This window comes from Puntigrus tetrazona, chromosome 2, assembly GCF_018831695.1.
Source record: "Puntigrus tetrazona isolate hp1 chromosome 2, ASM1883169v1, whole genome shotgun sequence".
In the NCBI taxonomy this organism is placed as follows: Eukaryota; Metazoa; Chordata; class Actinopteri; order Cypriniformes; family Cyprinidae; genus Puntigrus; species Puntigrus tetrazona.
Window position 1 is genome coordinate 25,592,405 of NC_056700.1, and position 18,613 is coordinate 25,611,017.

The 18,613-nt window shown below is 38.6% G+C and overlaps 2 pseudogenes; both read left to right on the plus strand.

The window, feature by feature from the left end:
* The first annotated feature begins 3,512 nt into the window (after positions 1-3,512).
* LOC122356312 lies at positions 3,513-8,388 on the plus strand (annotated as a pseudogene).
* A 3,119-nt stretch (positions 8,389-11,507) lies between these two features.
* LOC122356864 lies at positions 11,508-14,372 on the plus strand (annotated as a pseudogene).
* Positions 14,373-18,613: the final 4,241 nt, after the last annotated feature.

The following is an 18,613-nucleotide window of genomic DNA, read 5'->3' on the forward strand; positions in this document are numbered from 1 at the left end:
GTCTTTGACAAACTGTTTTCATGAGGATCATGCTTCATGTGTTCAATATGTAAAATAATTGACGGGAAGGATGTGTCAGGTAATCAGTTACTGTTATATTCTTTTACTTGACTGCCTCATTGAAAAGAACAGCGTTGCTGAAACCAGAATGTATTTCATCATTTTTATGTAGGACCAAACATATTACTGAAACTAGCATTATTTTTGTTACTGTGACATTTGTGTACCTTTCCACGCGTTTAATAGCTGCCCTCTTTGTTGTGGCATCTCCATTTCATTTGCAAGAGGCTGCATACAGAAACTCATAGCTATCGAGTGTTTTTTTTGTTGTTTTTTTTGCATGTCAGACCATCACGAGTATTGGTGATTGATAAGCTGTGCACTTTTAACTCTTTGATATTTTATTTTACATCTCTATATATGTGTTTTGCATTTGTGAACTTGCTACATGAAATCACTTCCTACATTTACTTGGCACTTTAATCGATCAATTTTTTTTTTTTTTTACCCCTCTGAGTGACTGTTAAGTGCACTGGGTCTATTTCCCCCTCTGTTTGGCCGACTTTGCCTTCTAATCTAAGACAAGTATTTTTGAAGAGGAAAAAAGTATCTGTTGTCTATTTATGATTTTATACTTGGTCAATGCAAAAAAAAAAAAAAAAAAAACTTTTTTATGTAGTGTTAGAAAAAGTATGAAAGTTCCCCGATATTAATGAAATGCATTAAAGAAGGCAGGTTACCTTTCTGCATCTCAGTTCACCGTAGTAGACCATTTTACCTTTTATAAAGCTTCATCTGTGGATCATAGTGCATCATTACCATGAACCGAACCAATCCAGAACATTTCTGGTCCAGAAAGGAGAGCATGCATACAAGACAAAATCGTCATTGTAACTCATAACTTATTTAGTATCTAACGTATGCACAGTCTACATGTACATAAATGCTACACTTATACATTTCTATATTTTAAAAAGTATAAGTAGATCATAAAATATCAGGAGTATGTAAAAATATATATATATAAAAATTTAAAAACTATATATAAAACATTAAATGAACAATATGGAACTGTATGTTTTTACATTTTAAAATGCTTGAAGTGGACACTATACTGTCCCTCCGTTCAGGGGTTTCCCACTTTCCTCAAACTCACGATTTAAACACACAGATCTGTGTTCATTATCGAGTGCGCTCACACTTCTAGCCAAATCATAAAAGAATCCCTTCTGCAAATGTACATGCAGTTTTGCTTTTCAGCCTCTATACACTGAATCTTGTTGAAGCTTTGTGAAATAATATCCTCTTACGTCTTTGTTTTGTAGTATTTGCAGTAGAACTATTCGTTTCTGGATGATAAATCTTTTATTTTGTGTTTCGTGTGCATTTGGGAATTTGATGTTTAAGTACTGTAAAAGTCGTCTTCACGTGCTCAAGGTACGTTTGCTGCAGTGTGTTGTAGTTCTGTGATTTCTTTGCGGTGGTTGCTTTATCCAATCAGTTTCTAGATTTCCAAATATGTGACTCGGCCAGTTTTCTTTCGCATTCAAATATATTTTCCACAAGTGTCCTAATAATGCAAAAAAAAAACAAGAATATTATTTTGATCCGAAACCTGAAAATATCCTGATTTGAACTGGAATATTAAATATGCTGAGTGTTCTGTAATTCGCACCAGTGACTATACTTTACATTTAAAAACGGTTTCTTTTTGTCCCAATCAAGAATTGGTTTTTAACTGAGCAAAAAATATTTTGTGTGCCAATAGATTTTTAACCATCTTTAACCTATTCAAATTTTTTTTTTTTTAAGATGGTCTATTCATAGTTCCTTTTTAAAAATTAATTTCCATATCATTCATTTGCCAAAATGAGCATTTCACAGGGCCAGAAAAATAATAGCGCGGAAAGTTTGCTTGTATACTTTACACGCATTCTCTATAATTGACAAGCCATTGAAAAAAAAAAGCCAAAGTTTGTTGTTTGTATTTTTTTTATTGAAGTAATGCTTGGTCTGTTACTGTTATGTCTTCAATACAAAGATGCTCTTGTGCAATTGTAAGTTTGCCACAGCGACTACCTAGTGTCTTTTGTTGACCAACGGTAAGAATTTTCTTTGGTATTTTAGGACAGCCGTATTTAAAAATGAAGCGGTTATGTACCTTGATATATAATCTCTCCCAGGGCCAAACATTTACACGAGACTCTATATGTCTTCAGCCTTTAACACTGAAAACCTGCTTTATATTGGGTGAACTTTTGCTGCATGGTACTGAATATTAAAATACCATAAAGTCTCGATGTGATGTCCTGCTTTTTCATGTTATCAGTATATCTGAATTCTCTGCTAGTGCATTACTGAAAGTTTTGCAACTGGAAATATCATTTTTGACGAAGTGGTTTTGTATTATTATTTTTTTCTTACGTACAAAAAAAAAAACAAAAAACATTGTTATAGTGCTAAAGAGACAACTTGATTAATGCAACCCAGTGGAACTGAAACACGTACATGACAAAACGTTAAAATACTCTACAGTATGTGCATTTAATGAATGTGGACTCTCTGTGGTTCATATCTATACAAAGGCAGCTAATTTCTATTTTTCAATGTATGATAATTCAGATGTTGCACATACATTTGACTGCAAAGTTCAGACGTTAAACCAATTTTTTGCAACAAGACATTACTCACCAAATATGCAAACCTAGCTTTCAGGAACATAGCTTTGCAGCTTTGTGGTTTGGTTTATCTGACCCTTTAAAACAAAAGGAAAATATGTTCCTATTACTATATGTTTTCTATGAAAAATAGAAAACTAACTAATAAAAAAAGAGAGAATATAAAACATTGTGGGCTTTGTAAGTGTGCTACTTATTTAAAACAAAATGTTATCAAGCTTAAATTCCATTGTCCTTACTGTATTTTTCTGTGTGGAAGCTTAAGTCTTTGTACCTTTGCATTAATATTTGTTTATTGAATTGAATAAAAATGTTAAAAAGCATATTTGTTTGTATGATTACCCTCTGTGCTTATAACTATTTTACAATTATAGACTCTGTACATAGTGGAGCAATATTGCAAAGAATTGCGTGTTAGAAAATACATTCATAAAGAGAAAAGCAAATATATTTGCTAACTAATAAGTGATGGTTTCTTTGTCTATTAGTAGTGTATTAAAAGTTACATATACATAAAATGTTATTAATTTGCATTTTTTTATTGACAAAGCAATACTAGTGTTTCCTAGATATTAGAAGGATTAAAATACTAAATATTAATATTTTTAAATATGTTGATAGATTAGTGAAGCGACATCCTTTTCCTCTTTTACTTTTGTTATGTAGCCTGTACATTTTTAGTTGTCGTCTAACGTTAAAACCCAAAATGTTTATCTCCTGTGTGTATAATTTGTAACGTTGCCTATTATGGATGTTTATCCTGTGCTGTTTACATCACGTGCATATATGTATTATATAAAGCACTAATTACCGCGACGGCTGTCGTGTTTTAGTAACCGTCTGAGTTCTGCGGCGTTGTTTGTCTGGCTGCTGGATTGATTTGAACCTGCGTGATGGCGTCACGCGGCGTCGCGCTCTCCCATAATGCAACGGGCCCGAGGTTTTGATCCAGTGGAGTTCATGAGATCGGTGAGAGCGCTCGACGCAATGAGGCGGAGAGACACGACAACCGTCGAACCTTCATCTCCCAACTGAACACACACATACACCATTTCTCAAGCCAACAATCACATCAGAAACATGTGGTTCCGCCACTTCTCGATCCTCCCGAGAGGTCTGTGAGTTCCTGCAATCCATTAAGCCCTTGAATCCGGAGGATTTTTCCCGTCGGCCGATTCGCACCGAGCAGGCAATGACAACGGCCTCCGCAACCCCGCAGCAGATGAGAGACCGGCTGCTGCAGGCCATCGATAGCCAGAGCAATGTGAGTAACCCGCTCACTCTCCCGCCGACCAAAGTCGACTTTCCCCGACACGACACAGCTAGAGCCTTATTTCGCGCCGCGTCGAGCGTCTTGAGTGTGTGGCAGAGCAGATGTGAAGCTCCCGTTAGCAGCCCGCTAACTGACGGGAGCCGCATTTGCCCGCGCCACGCTAACGGAACAACCGGACAGGCGCGAGAGAGCCCTGCTTTTCAAACCCTAGCGTACTTTAAGAGCGTTTATAAAAGCAGCCGCCTCGATTTAAGGTGCGTGTTGCGATCAGACGCGGATGACAGGTTGTGGGAAGCCTGTTGTTCGCTAGCTTGTTCATGTCAAGCTATCAGCTACTAGGCTTTGGAGCAGATTTAAAGAGTTCCGGCGCGTTTATCGCGTTTTATAAGTTTAACGTTATCTTTAATGCCGCCAGTGAACATAATCTGTTGTTTGGTGCTAATGCACGGCGTACCTCGGCTAATGTGAGGTCGGTATATGTGGTTAGCTGACACAGTGGCATTAGCAAAGCGCTAGCATTTGAATTCATGCTGGGAGCAGCGAGTTAGCTTGCTTCCGAATCGCCAAGAGAGATTAAACCTCTGTCAAACAATCATGCGTTTGTGGTCTTGGCTGTGCTGGGTGTTTGTGAACGTGTGTGAACTAACCTGAGCACACAGCTGGTAGCTGTTCCGGCTACCTTGCTGCGCTAACTGGGCACGCAGACCTAACTAGGGCTAACCTGCTGGCTGACTGGAAAATGTGACAGCCACATTGAATGTTTTACTAGGCTAACAGCTCGCCATAAAAACGAGGAGCTTGAGGGACTAATCAGTTTAAAGGGTTTAGGAAATAAACAATCCGTGTAATTGCAGTCACCATAAATATTCCCAACTTTAGGGTTTTAGTGAGTTTGCCCTCACTGGAGATTTTATGGTAAGTAAACACTGGTCGGTTAAAATGTTTGCGCTCGGAATAAATGCATTTCCTATTTTATTTGTATGTTATTCTCTTGAGTGTAGTTTAGCTATGGTTATCTATACGCTATTGTTGTTTTTATTTCCACTGTGGCTAGTCTCTTGGGGTTAAGTTGGTAGGTTAAGATCAGGAGAATCAGACTGCTGCCCTGGAGTAAATGGACCTGTTGTCTGCTGATTGAAGTGTTTATGAACAGTTTCTGATTCCACTGACTTTTTCCGCACTTGCTGTAAATGAAAGATGGGATGTGACACCATATTGTAATTAATAAACAAATACACTACTGTTTACTTTTAATACTTCTGTTTTAAAATTATGTTTGACAAGTGTAGAAACATAATTTTGGTTGTGTGTGCTTAAGTGTCAGTGTTTTTAAAATGATTTATATTAGAGCACCAATATTTGCAATATTTGAATAAATATTTTATAAAGTCGACTTTAACTTTCCAAAATTGCTGCGGATTTTAAACCCCTAGGTATCATGTTTGCTGGTCATTAAATAATAATTTGGGTATAGTACTTTAAGTTTTCTTTTAATTCAGTTATGAGGCCTTGCTGTGACGAATCAATCTGCTGTTGGTCACACGGTTTCACGTGATGTGAATTTCGCGAGGTCAGAGTTCAGCAAGCGTGAACGTTAGAACGCAGCGAAACTTTTTTGCACAAGCTTACGTTTCGGTCTGGCACATTGACGTGTGTGTGATGACAATGGAATGAAAATGCATTGTGACCGCCCCTTAAAGGAGCCCGATTTTGCTGGAAAGCCACTGCGTGGCGACCTCGAAAAACCTTCACTGGAGTTGAAATTGAATGTCCGATCTGCCCACTTACATGGTAGATGCAAGTGTCTAATTCATATTTACCTAACAATTCAGATTTATTTCCACACATAAATGAGGCCTAAAACTGATTTTTTTTTTTTTTTTTTTTTTTATGTTCATGGGTCACATTGGAGGAAAATGCAGAATCTTTAATGCAGAAATTCACACATCATCGCAAGATAACTTATTAAAGTGTCTTCCAAAATCTTTTTAAAATGTCAATCATAGTCTATGAATTATAGTCTGAAACCAAAAAACTGGAGGCTGCACTAATCATAAACTGATTTTGTGAAGTCTGTCACAATCTGGAGGCAGACTCACTTGCAACTAGCATTGACATCTCCCGACAGCAGATTAGAGAAACTTTCTATTGAATGTTATTTAGTGTATTACAATCGTAAGTTTGAACACTTCCGGCCTTTAAAACACGATTCCAGCATTCCTCAGGACTTATCTTACTCAACATTTCATTGTATTTGGCATGTATGTTAAATTGTCTTGTCTTCCTGAACAGATCTGTAACATGGTTGCAGTTCTTGATGTTATCACCAATTTGGAGAAATACCCTATCACCAAAGAAGCACTTGAGGTTTGTTAAGACATACACATCATGAATAATATAATATCTGTCTGCTTAACATAGAACGTGTCAAAAACTCTTTCTGGGTCCAAGTCGCTACTATTTTTCAAGTCTTTTTAAACAAAAATTTGTACACTTATTTCTGGGCTCATTGTTTCCCAGATAACATTTTTAATGATTCAGAAAAGACAAATCATTGTCTGGCTAACAAAGATTTTGTTCACGGAGACAAAGGTTAGAATAATGGTTGTTGTAGTATAAAAGAGACTGTTTTTGTTTACTCTTGGGATCTGAGAGCGTTCGGACCCGGAAATGTCAGACTTATCAGTCAGATAATATCTTGTCCATCATTACTCATCATTAATTTTTTTTTTTTTTTTTAAAGACTTGTAATGAGCAAATTTTAAACTTTTCTCTGGTGTTTTCGTTTCAATGCAGGAAACCCGCTTGGGAAAGCTGATTAATGATGTGAGAAAGAAAACAAAGGATGAGGACCTTGCCAAACGTGCCAAGAAACTCCTGCGGAACTGGCAGAAGCTGATCGAGCCCGGCCAAAGTGACCCCCCGGCGAGAGGAGCGCCAAATGTCCCGGGTTCTGCCAATGGCGGTGCTCACCCCTGCCGGACAGACACTCCTCCAGCGGTGCCCCCTCCAAGCAAGGTCGCTCCCGAGCTCAAAACTAGAAATGACATCCATAACACATACTCTTAAAGTCTGAAAAATCCAGCGGCGAAAAACGGCGCAGGGGAGCAAAGGGATAGTCCACATCTGCCGGCCAAAATGACAAAGACCCTTTACGAGCCAATGTATTCCTCTTCCCCACCATCCAATGGAATTAGGGGGAGCCCTGAGCCACTCCTGGATAAAGATGATGACGTACCATCTGACAGAATCCGCATGGAACATCTTGAGAATGACAGGCACAACAAAATTCCTGTCAACGCTGTGAAGCCTCATCCGAGCTCTCCGGGGCTTACCAAACTACCTAGCACTTCCTCCTTACTCAAAACATCAGTGTTACAGCAGCATGCGAGAATGGATGGAGGCGGGCAGCATCAGCCCAAAAGCCCCCGCTACTCCTCGAGTCCGCGCAGCGTAACGCACGAGACGATGGCCAAGAGGTCTTCGACATATGCACCAAAAGGGACTCTCTCGAGCCCGGCTCAGAATTCAGCCCAAGTGCCCTCTCCTTTGCCCACGCTGCAGCCTTTAACGTCGCCCGGCCCAGGAGTGCATCAGCGACGGTCCCGTCATCTGTGGGGCTGGAAGGCTCGATGCACTTGCACAGATCGACGGATAGACTCTCCCAGCCCCCAAACAGCACTGCAACACTGGAGCCGCTCTCCGACTCCCCGCTCGCCACACACAGCTTGGAGGGAGCGGAGACCAAGGGCGAGAGGGAGGGAGCCACCTCCAACTCGGAAGGCAAAAAGCGGAAGAAATACAGACCCAGAGACTACACAGTAAATCTTCAGGGGCAGTCCTCGGAGGACATGACCAAACCAGTGCGGTTAAAAGATGCGTAGGTTGACCTACGACCCGGTGACCGGACAGATTAAGCCCCTCACTCCGAAAGAATCCCACCACGACATAGAGTGCCAAGGCCCGCCAATCGCAGAGCCTTGGCGAGGACTGAGATGCCGCCGCAAAGACCCCTACGTCGGTTCCCAACCCCTTTCAACAGACGAACTGGGAAGATCTGCCCAGAAACGAAATCATTCAATCGTACCTTAACCTTCAGAGCAACGTTCTCACATCCTCTGGAGCACAGAGCCACGGGGCGCACATTTTCATGACTAAATATTTTAAGCGAGAAGAACACGACGTCAAAGAGTCCCGGAAAGCGCATGCGTTAGTGGCGAGCAGCTCCCGACAGAACTACCGGGGTGACCCGGAGGTAACGAACGAGGACCTTCTCAGAATACACAACGAACACTGGCCGGGCGTGAACGGTTGTTTTGACACCAAGGGAGCCTGGTTCGATTGGACAGAGTGTATATCGTTGGATCCTCACGGCGATGAAACTAAATTGAACATCCTGCCATATGTTTGCCTAGACTGAGAGAACAGGGCTTGGAAGAGTTTTTCAATGTTCCCACTGTGAGTCGAAGGAGATCAGAAGCGACTCTCCTCGTCACTCTGTAATAGGTTCATCTTACAGGTGTAAAGAGCAGAACCAGGCGGTTGTTCGAGTTTGGTTTTCCACAAGAAGGAGCTGAAGTGGCGTCCTGTTTGTAATGTGCTGCTACCAACAAGAATTTGCAAACAAGGGTTGTATATAATGGCTCATGAGGGATTTCACTGGGCCAGTTCTTGCACAACGATGTGAATAGGAGAGTCTGAGCAAGCATTGAGCAGTACAGATATGTTTAAAAAGCAAGTCGAGAAACATTTTTGGCAGTTACAAAAAAGCTTTATGTGACAAAGAATAAATTATAAAAGTTTCTTATCATGTATGCATCTATTTATTTGACCATTTTTGTTTTCCATTTTTTTTCTCATAGCAGAAGGTTATCCACTAAGATGTGCAGATATGTTTGAGGCTTTTCTGTTAGCATCACACATTTGTCCCCTTGTTTATGATGTACTTGAGGCATATATATATATATAAATACATTTTTTTTTCCCCACAGCGGCTCTCACTTATGTGTGCTAATTGCAGTAGATACCGACATTCCATTTCGCCATTTCTAAACTTAACATTTCTTTCTCGATTTCAATATCACATTGATTTTCATATGAGAGAAAAGCAATCTATTTTTAGATGTGTTAAATAAAACGATATTTTAAACAAATCTGTTTGCCTAGATAATTGTAAAAAGAAAAATACGGATAAATATGTCAGAAAAGAGAAAGTATTCGTGTGCTAGAAGAAAACGCGGTGAATGGCCACAGAGGGTGCTACTTTTCATCTTCATACTGTGAGGACAGGAAAGCAGGAAAATGTTAATATGCTGGAAATATACTTGTTACCATTCCTTTTAGATATTGTTTGCCTTACTGAAACCATTCAACAATGACTTTCTTATTTGAAGAGCCTTAGTGAATGTATGGCATTTAGACTTTTGTTTAGGTGGTACAGAAGGAAACACTTCTTGCATCTGCCATATGGTCTTTTATTTCTCATATGGACGCATTGTGCTATAAATGTGTCAATAAATATGCGTTATCCTGCTTGTCTGTACATAGTTCTTGCAATCCATGTAAAACCTTTCTAAAGTTTTTCTTTCTTTTTTTCTTTTTTTATGAATGTAATTAATTTGGGAGGAAACAAAGCATTTTGAATGAAAGACCCAATCATTTGTGTTGCTGTTCATAGGCATCTCTAGACCTAGATTTATAGGTTGTGGTCCTATTATTCATTCAGTGTTTTCAGTTTTGACATTGATCGTGTTTTTTTTTTTTTTTTTCATTTCAAAATTATTTTAAATGCCTTGCCATTGTTTTGAAGACAAACGTCTTGTGAAGGGGTGAAACCAATTTGCTGCCGACTTACAAACACTGTGTGCTCTGCTACCTTACGTCCTACCAATGTGCCTTTGATGTAAAAAGTTTGGAAGGCTTCCGCTAAGCTTCACTTGGTTTCAAAAGTACAGCATATGTTTTTCTTAAAACCATGTCAGATATTCCAGGGATATGCATTGTTTTTGAAGCAAAGGCCATCTAAAGAGCTCAACACTTGGTTAGGGTATTGCAAATATAATTTGCAATTTAAAACTAGAGGAGAGACTTCTTTGATCATTTTTGATCAGTATATTTGTTCAGTGTTTAACATCACTTGTTTGTTCGAAAAATAAAATGATAAACTCTTTGCATCATGGTACCCTTTCTTCCGTTAAGGTTACTTGTCCTAAAAATGCTTTGTTCATGAGAGGAAAAATATATATATATGTATATTGTGTGTGTGTGGGTTTTTTTTTTTTTGTAGTGTTGTTTACTTATGCTATTTGTGTCTAAGTGTTGCAGTCAGGTTGCTAGCATGGTGTGTCGTGGAAACCCCTTTAACTGAAGCTAACCAAAAATGGTTGTAGTGTACGTGCATACTTAACCTAGTCTTAAAGGGAAAGTTCACCCAGAATGAAAATTATATTTGTTTACTCATGTCATTCCTAACCTGAATGGTTGACCTTCTTCTGCTGCACCCTACGAAATTTGAGGAATGTTTAGATGTTGTTTTTTTTCTTAAATCAGTGTGCTTCAAAACAACACTGGACCTCATTTAGCAGAACACATTTTTACTGTAAAAACTGTTTGCTTGAGCATTTTGCAGCATCTTGCACTTGAAGTAACATTGTAAAAATCGTTGTTTGAATAGCTCCTTACACCAAGTTTCATACCAAAGATGATCATTAGTTTTATCTGTCTTTGCAACAGTCAACATTTTAAAGAATCGTTAACACGTTAAAATGTGGATGAGTTTCTAATGTAAATTTGTAATTCAGCATTACATCACATCAATGAAGCGTCACGGTAATCCATAAGTAATCCGTTAAAATACAGTCTTGTGAAATCCAAAGCTACGTGTTTATAGATGTTTTTAACTAGCCACTTTCACCAATCCTAATTTTGCTTTCTGTTTTGGAAAAGTTCCTTTGAATCGGGAGAAATATGCACAGATCAAGCACAACTTAGCAAGAACCTGTCCAGTAAAGTCCTAAACAAATATATCGGGTACATTTGGATGTGAGATTGCAGCAGGAATGGCCTTTTACAAACAGTTGTCACTTCGCATGAACATTTACTGAAGGATTGATAAGACTTGTGGCTTACTGTGATGTTTTTATCAGCTGTTTGGACTCAAAAGGGTTCACTGGCGAGCAAGTGGTGTAACGCAAAACTCTGATGAAGATAAACTCATTGACATCTGAATGGCCAAGCCCTGTATTCCAGTCCTGCGTTGCTTCCTCAGCATTTCAGAGAAATATTTTATGAATGCTAGTGACATCATTCAGTAGCCTGCCTTATTCCCAGAGGTGACTCATTCCTCAGCTACCGCGAGTCTGGAATACCAGGATGGACACAGGGATACTCCCATTGTAAAGGAATTTGGTACTTTAGTGCCATATATGGAGTTTTGATATCAATCAGGGCCAAGAAGGAAAAAGGGGGCGGAGTCTGCAGCAGAGCGCGCCTCCTCATTGAGTGTCGAGGTAACAGAAGGAAGTTCTGGATCTACTTAGGCTAAATTAGTAAAAGCAGACAAAACTATCAAACTTTATCCGACGCCTTTCTTTCGGTTCCCGACCATCTATTTTGCAACTTTGGCTGCTCTTGTAGCTGACACAATGTCTTCGCAGTTCAACAGAGGTCCAGCCTACGGCTTTTCAGCGGAAGTCAAAAAGCAAGGTACGTGGAATAATTAACAAACTAGTTTTAAAACGGTCGTTAAAGCACGGTCGTGGTTTGCCGTGTTTAGCTCTTATGCAATAGAAATGGTTTCTTCTAGTTCTGGTGAAAGTTAAAAAAACAAAAAACAACAACATTGTATCAACAAATGTTTCTTAAACTTCCCGTAGTGTTAACATGTAACACACGTGTTGCGATACAAGATTTAATATCATTCGTGCTTCATATAACGCATATTGCTGTGTCTCATTTGACGCAACTAGCTGTCAAGGCAAAGCTAGCAAAACGCAACAGAAGTCGCGGAAACGGCAAAGAAAGTTCTAAGAACTCTTGGGGCGTTGCCTCCAGTGCTCAAACATGTCATTGTGATCTGGCCTGAAAAACACACGGCTTGCGCTCACAATAAAGCTGCTGTTGGCTCACATTCCTCTTCCTGATAGTGGTTGTGATTTTAGCACTCTAGTATCAGTTAGCAGTATTGACGTTAACTAGACGGACAGATTTATAGCCTCAGATAGGCCTTTGATTTCCTTATTTGGCTGTTTGACTATATTTCAAGTCGTAAATGTAATTTATATCACTCACTTATGTGTCTTCTTTATGTATCGTGGGGCATTGAAGAAACGATCGAGCAGATCTTGTGTGTTTCTTGAAGTGATGAGCATGGAGCTGTATTGTCTGACTGCAGTGTGATTTTTATTAATCAGTGCCGTCTTTATTGTTTCACAAGATTGCACAGAAATATGACCCCCAGAAGGAGGAAGAGTTACGGATTTGGATTGAGGGCATCACCGGGCGCTCAATTGGAGATGACTTTCAGAAAGGGTTAAAAAACGGCGTCATTCTCTGCGAGTAAGTTTGTGTTTCAGTGATGCCCCCATTGTCTTTTCAAAGGTAATTTCACAACATGACCTTGCGTAACCTTGAGGTCTTGATTTGTTTGCTTAAAGGCTGGTAAACAAACTTCAGCCTGGGTCTGTGAAAAAGATCAACCAATCATCGCAAAACTGGCATCAGGTAAGCCGACCGTTTCCACTTCTCTTAAATGTTTATTTTTGAGCGTTTTAGAAAAGCTAGAGGCATTGAACTTTTCTTTTTTTCTTTCTTTTTTTTTTTTTTTTTTTTTGCACGGTTGTTTGTGTTCACATAAACTGCTGATAAGATTGTCTAGAAGGTTATGCTTTGTCTGTTTCATTCTGTTGCAGTTGGAGAACCTGACCAACTTCATTAAAGCGATCACCACCTACGGACTCAAGCCTCATGATATTTTTGAAGCCAATGATCTCTTTGAGAATGGAAACATGACACAGGTTCAGACTACCCTCCTGGCTCTTGCTGGCATGGTAAGCTCCTTTTGAATCGTGTAATTTCAAAGGAGGACAGCCTAACTGTGACATTTCAGTCTGTAATTATAGATTCTCTCTGTGTTTACAGGCTAAAACCAGAGGCATCCACTCAAATGTAGACATTGGAGTGAAGTATGCAGAAAAGACAGGAGAGGCGTTTGACCGAGGAGAAAATGAAAGCCGGACAATGTGTCATTGGATTACAGGTCTAAGAAAACTTTGACCAGAGTATCTGTAATTATTTTAAACTCTCTGAATATGGGTCACGGTTATTTCCAATTTGTAATGCAGAACTGATTTGGTTCAACCTGAAGTGTTTGTAGCTCACTTGCATGTCTTTTAATAGATGGGAGCGAATAAATGTGCAAGTCAAGCTGGAATGAATGCCTATGGCACCAGAAGACACCTGTATGATCCCAAGTCACACATTTTGCCACCAATGGACCATTCAACCATCAGTCTGCAGATGGGCACTAACAAGGGCTAGCCAAGTAAGTACCACCCTCCTCCTGTGATACGACTTACTCATTCTGATTAGTGGGGTTATTGGTAACTGGAAACTAAAACCAAGTTGTGCTCAAAAATAAATAAATAAATATATATATATATATATATATATGGGAAAAACATTGTTTTAAACATGTTTGAAATACTAAAGCTAATAAGTGAGAAAAAAAACTTTTTAAAACAGACTATTAGACTGGCATACAAAAAAAAAAAAAAAAAAATTATTTGAACCATTACTGAACTAAACCAAAATACACTTATTTAAGCTGAAGTATTAACATTGCTAAAATTTGATTCTGAAGTAATGGAAATTCAAAGCTAAATAAGTATTTAAAAAAATAAAAATAAAAAATACACTATTATATTGCACTTTTCTTCGATCTCATTTGTATCAGTGTTTTCATTTATCATTTAATTAAACACTAAGTTTTATCTAATTGAAATAAAGCTGAAATTAATATTTGGTGGTATGAGTAATATTGAATAATTCTCCTCTGTTTGGTGTAGTCTGGTATGACCGCTCCAGGAACCCGTCGTGCCATCTATGACCAGAAGTTAGGCACTGACAAAGTGTGACAACTCTACAATGTCTCTGCAAATGGGCTACGCTCAAGGCGCCAACCAGGCGGGCAGAATTTGGGCTTGGCCGTCAGATCTATGACGCCAAATACTGCCCACAAAGGTGCACCCGAGCGCAAGCGAAGAAAAGCTGACACCGGCTACGCGGATTACCAGGACGAGGGCTACCAGGAGTTATCAGGATGACGGGCAAGATTACTGAATCAACCAATCGCAGGTCTCAAAAAGAAGCTAAAGGGAAGTTAATACTTCCTTGTAAACAAAAGACCCAAAACATTCCATTGCACCACAATGGCGCGTGCCATCTGGCGGATAGTGGTGAAAGTGACCAACGTGAAACATATCACTCATGTTTTTAAATGTAAACGTGTTAGTTTTATAAACATTTGTTTTATTCATTTGGAAGCGAGAGCCCTACAGAACATATCAGTTAAGTGTTATGTGTATTGATGATACTTGTATTTTTATATGGTTAAAAGTGACAGTCATGTAATTGCACAACCACTATAATAATATTTAGTATTTGCTTTAGTTGTTTAGTTTAATGTAGTTTTATTATCGTTTTGTTTTTAATTTTTGGGTGAAAATGCTGATCTCTTCTTAGATGTTAAATAAGTGTAGTGGGGTTATTGTAAAGTTATTCACATAATCCCAAATTTTATTTTTTCCTTTTTAATCAAGCTGTTGTGAAGAAATTTGATATTAAGTATATACGAGGAATGAGGCGTTTTGTGAGCCTGATTCATTGTTTGAATATTTGAACATGCTCAGGGGTTTAAAATCACTTTTCTTGTCAGTTGAGCATGTGAAGGTGAATATTTGCTGTTACAGTTGAAAGATACAAAGTTAGAGTAATGAGGAGTTACTGCAGTTATGTGGTGCATTTGTGTTAATTCAAGAGCTTTTTTTCCCCAGTGATATTGTTACTGTGTTTTTAGGCTGGAAGGTTGAGAGCACATTCTTGACATGCACAAAAAAAGGAAGGGGTTCATCTATCATTTCAGCAGCTTTTTGTAATTTCTTTTGATAAATATTATACTTCCCTCTCACTTGATTAGAGGAAATGAATGTGGTTTTTATAATACACTTTACTGCTCCATTGGGCAATCTGTAATGTGTTTAAAGAGTTCATCTTTGTGTTTGTGTTCCATATTCTCATCAAATACTTTACAGTCCACCTAGCCAGAACAACTGGAGCTTGTCTTGTTTTCTTTGGATTATAGTATTGTGAAAGAAATTGAAGTATAACATTGTGAGCCTTGAACATTCCAAATTAGGAACTGGATTCACTACTTTTTCCACAGTATTTGTTCTCATTCCAAATGACCCTTTGTACTAGGCGTTGGAAATTTTATTGCGTCTGCTCAGAAAAATCCTTAAATTGATTTCTGTATATGCTTTTACACTTGTTTTGTGTTTTTTACTTCTCTTTTTAGAATAAGATGGTTAAATGGATGTAGTAAAGACTGGGTTCAGAATAAAGATGTTGAACAACATTACTGCCATCGTCATGATTCATTCAATTTACAAGCTTTTGTTCTCTGAAAGCGAAACCAAGCAAGCACGCTGATTTCAGTCCTGTACAAGAGGAACATTTGCATCTCTGAAACCAAAAACCAAATTTCTCAATCCTGGATCCGTAATCAACTCTCCAGACAGTCAAATGATCAAGCAGTGCTGAGTCAGCTGAGTATTTCTGGATTAGTGCATACTGGGACACTGGAGAAGGGACTTTTTTTCTAGTGGTATAGCATAATCTTTGGATTTGAGTAAGAGGGACTCGTCTAAAAGTACCTGTGAAATTCTGCCATCATCTGGTAATGAGTGCGAGAAAATACCCCTTACTAGGTAAGCTATTATAAAGTAAGTACCTATAAAGTTCATATTTTATTTGATAAACAATATTACATATGTGAATAATTTAATATTTCACTTCTTCACTTTTCTGTTTAACAACGCCTCTGTGAAAGGTGTCCAAAGAGAGCAGGGGTTACCTTGTAATGAGGCTTGTAAAATGGTTCTAAGGCTAAAAATTATACGTGTTATCAATATATTAAATATATTTTACCGCAAACTCCTGTCAATATTACGATGTTGCGTTCTTCGCTTCCACCAGGTGGCGCTGCTTGACAAGATCTCTCCGGCTTCTCCAGTTCGGTCCAGTTTTTGCTGCTTGAGGTTGCAATTTGTTTTACAGCTTCACTTTGCCGTCACGTGTACAGATTTGTACTTTAACGCCTCGCTTGCGTCTCTTCTCAAACAGGTCTGCAGTGAGTTCGTCTAAACAGATGTCTTCTTGTTAATGAAATGCTGCATTCCGTGTTGTCACGACGCTCGCCTTCTGAAGCTCCCCAATGATTTATCTTCACGACTCCTGTTAAGGTAAGGTAGAAGCTCAACCTGTCATACAGACGATATAAACACAAACATTATACCACACGTGTAGCATGTAGACTTTCTTACACTTCTGTGGAACGAAAAATAAGTATTTTGAAGAATGTTTAGAACCAAACAGGTTTGGTTACCGTGGGCGAATCCATGGCATTGGTTAAAACCCTCAGCCATTTCTCAAAATGTGTTTTGTGTTCCACAAAGAAAGCAAGCCGTATGGCAAAATGTTTGTATTATTTAACCCCAAATGCTTCTAAATCGGATGTTGGTAGCCCATTGTACAATGGCTTTCAGTGAAATACAAAACAGCAAAGGGTTAGTGGTCATCAGGATTACTTGATAATTAAAGGTGTCCTATAACTGAATAATATTTTTTTATGGTTGTTTCTTTTTTTTTTGTAATATTCTGCTCCAGTGGTTTTTAATATAGCAACAATACATTAATAGGAAGAATGACTCAATGTTGAATGAAGCTTTAAGAACCATAATGGCTGTTATATAATGAAACATGTCTTTATGTTTGTGCAGTGGCCTAGTTTTTTCAGTTGACTGTACTGTACTTAATAACTTTGCTATACATGAAGGAACTACATGCAGTGAGCTTGTTTCATAATGTCAGAACCACTTGACATTTGAGCCTTTGTCCAAATAAAGTGTACTATCTTGTTGCCTTTAAGTCAGACCAAAGCATCCGCCATTATTATAAAGCAGGATTTCACGTGGACCCTGAGCAAATTTCAGTTTGCTTCTCTTTATCTGCACACAAGTCTGATTAGACAGGTGTTCTTCTCTTAAACCGTAAAAGCGTTTGACTGTTAAATACACTAAACTCATCTGGAAGTAAGTAACTGAAAGCACATTAGTGACGATTGGCAAGTTAAGAACTTCTCTCAGGTGTGAAACATTGGAGTGTGACACTCGGAAGCCAATACAACTGTACTTAAAGTCAAGTCAGAAGAATAAGCTGATTTCCGTTAAGTAAGGTTCACGTGTGGTTAAAGACCATATGGCACCACTCCTACGGGAACATTCAAGGACAGAGCCATTTACTTTATTTCAAACTAAAAAAACTTTTTCAGTTGTTTTCACTGTTAGTATTAAAAAGTAACAGCAGGTCCAGCTGTATGCATGACTGATACGTGTATTTGCAGCCATCTGCTCAATTGTATTAGTTATCATGTTTCTTGTCTCTAGGGCACTGAGCAAACAGCTCGAGCACCGTCAGGACATTCCAGCATCACCTGCCGTCTCACAGGCATGTAGATGCACTAAACCCTCAGGTCTGAAAAAGAGCTGCAAATGTCTGCTTGACACTCCATACTGATCTAAACAAGGTCATTTCCTTTTGCATTGTGTTTGTGTTTAATGCAAGAACTTCACTGACACTTGACATTTTTTTAAATAAAATCTTTGTGATCACTTCAAGACCAAACATCTTTTATAAAAACAATAGCAAAGCGCTTTACTTTTTGGAAAACATAAATTATAAGCAAAAGATAAAGAAATACATAATGATTTTTTTGTACAACATTTTAAATAATATGGAAATCAGAACACTGACCTTTTAAAGTTGGCAGGGATACAGCTGTAACGCTACAAAGAGAAGTGTATATTTCTGTTGTTTACATATAAGTGACAGCTACAGACATATAAAGGCAGTCAAATGTGACTGAGAAAATAAATCTCCACAGGAACTCCTCGTTTGATTTCAAAACAGGAAAATACACAAGTAGTCTCAGATCGTTTAAGCCTTTGGAAAACAGCATGTGCGTACCAGAAAAAAAACTTCCACATTTAGATGAATCTGAAATGAATTGACAGTCAATGAACTTCTGCAGATCTACTAATGCATGTCTGTGAATAATGCCTTAAGATAAACAGTGCCTTTACAATAATAAGCATTCTCAAAAGTACTGGCTCAAGCTTACATAGCTTATTTGGTCCATATTTTTAGTGGCAAGGTTCATTTCTTCCCCAAGCTTTTTAGCTTGGAAGAAGTGCTTGCGATGGCGCTTAACCATAAGGTCTTTTGGCGTCACCGTGCCAGATTGTCTAAACATGTGTAGATCCTTACAGTGGCCTGCCTGCCACCATATAAAACATGCTGCTGCTTGCAGGCTCCAGCACATTTAGTT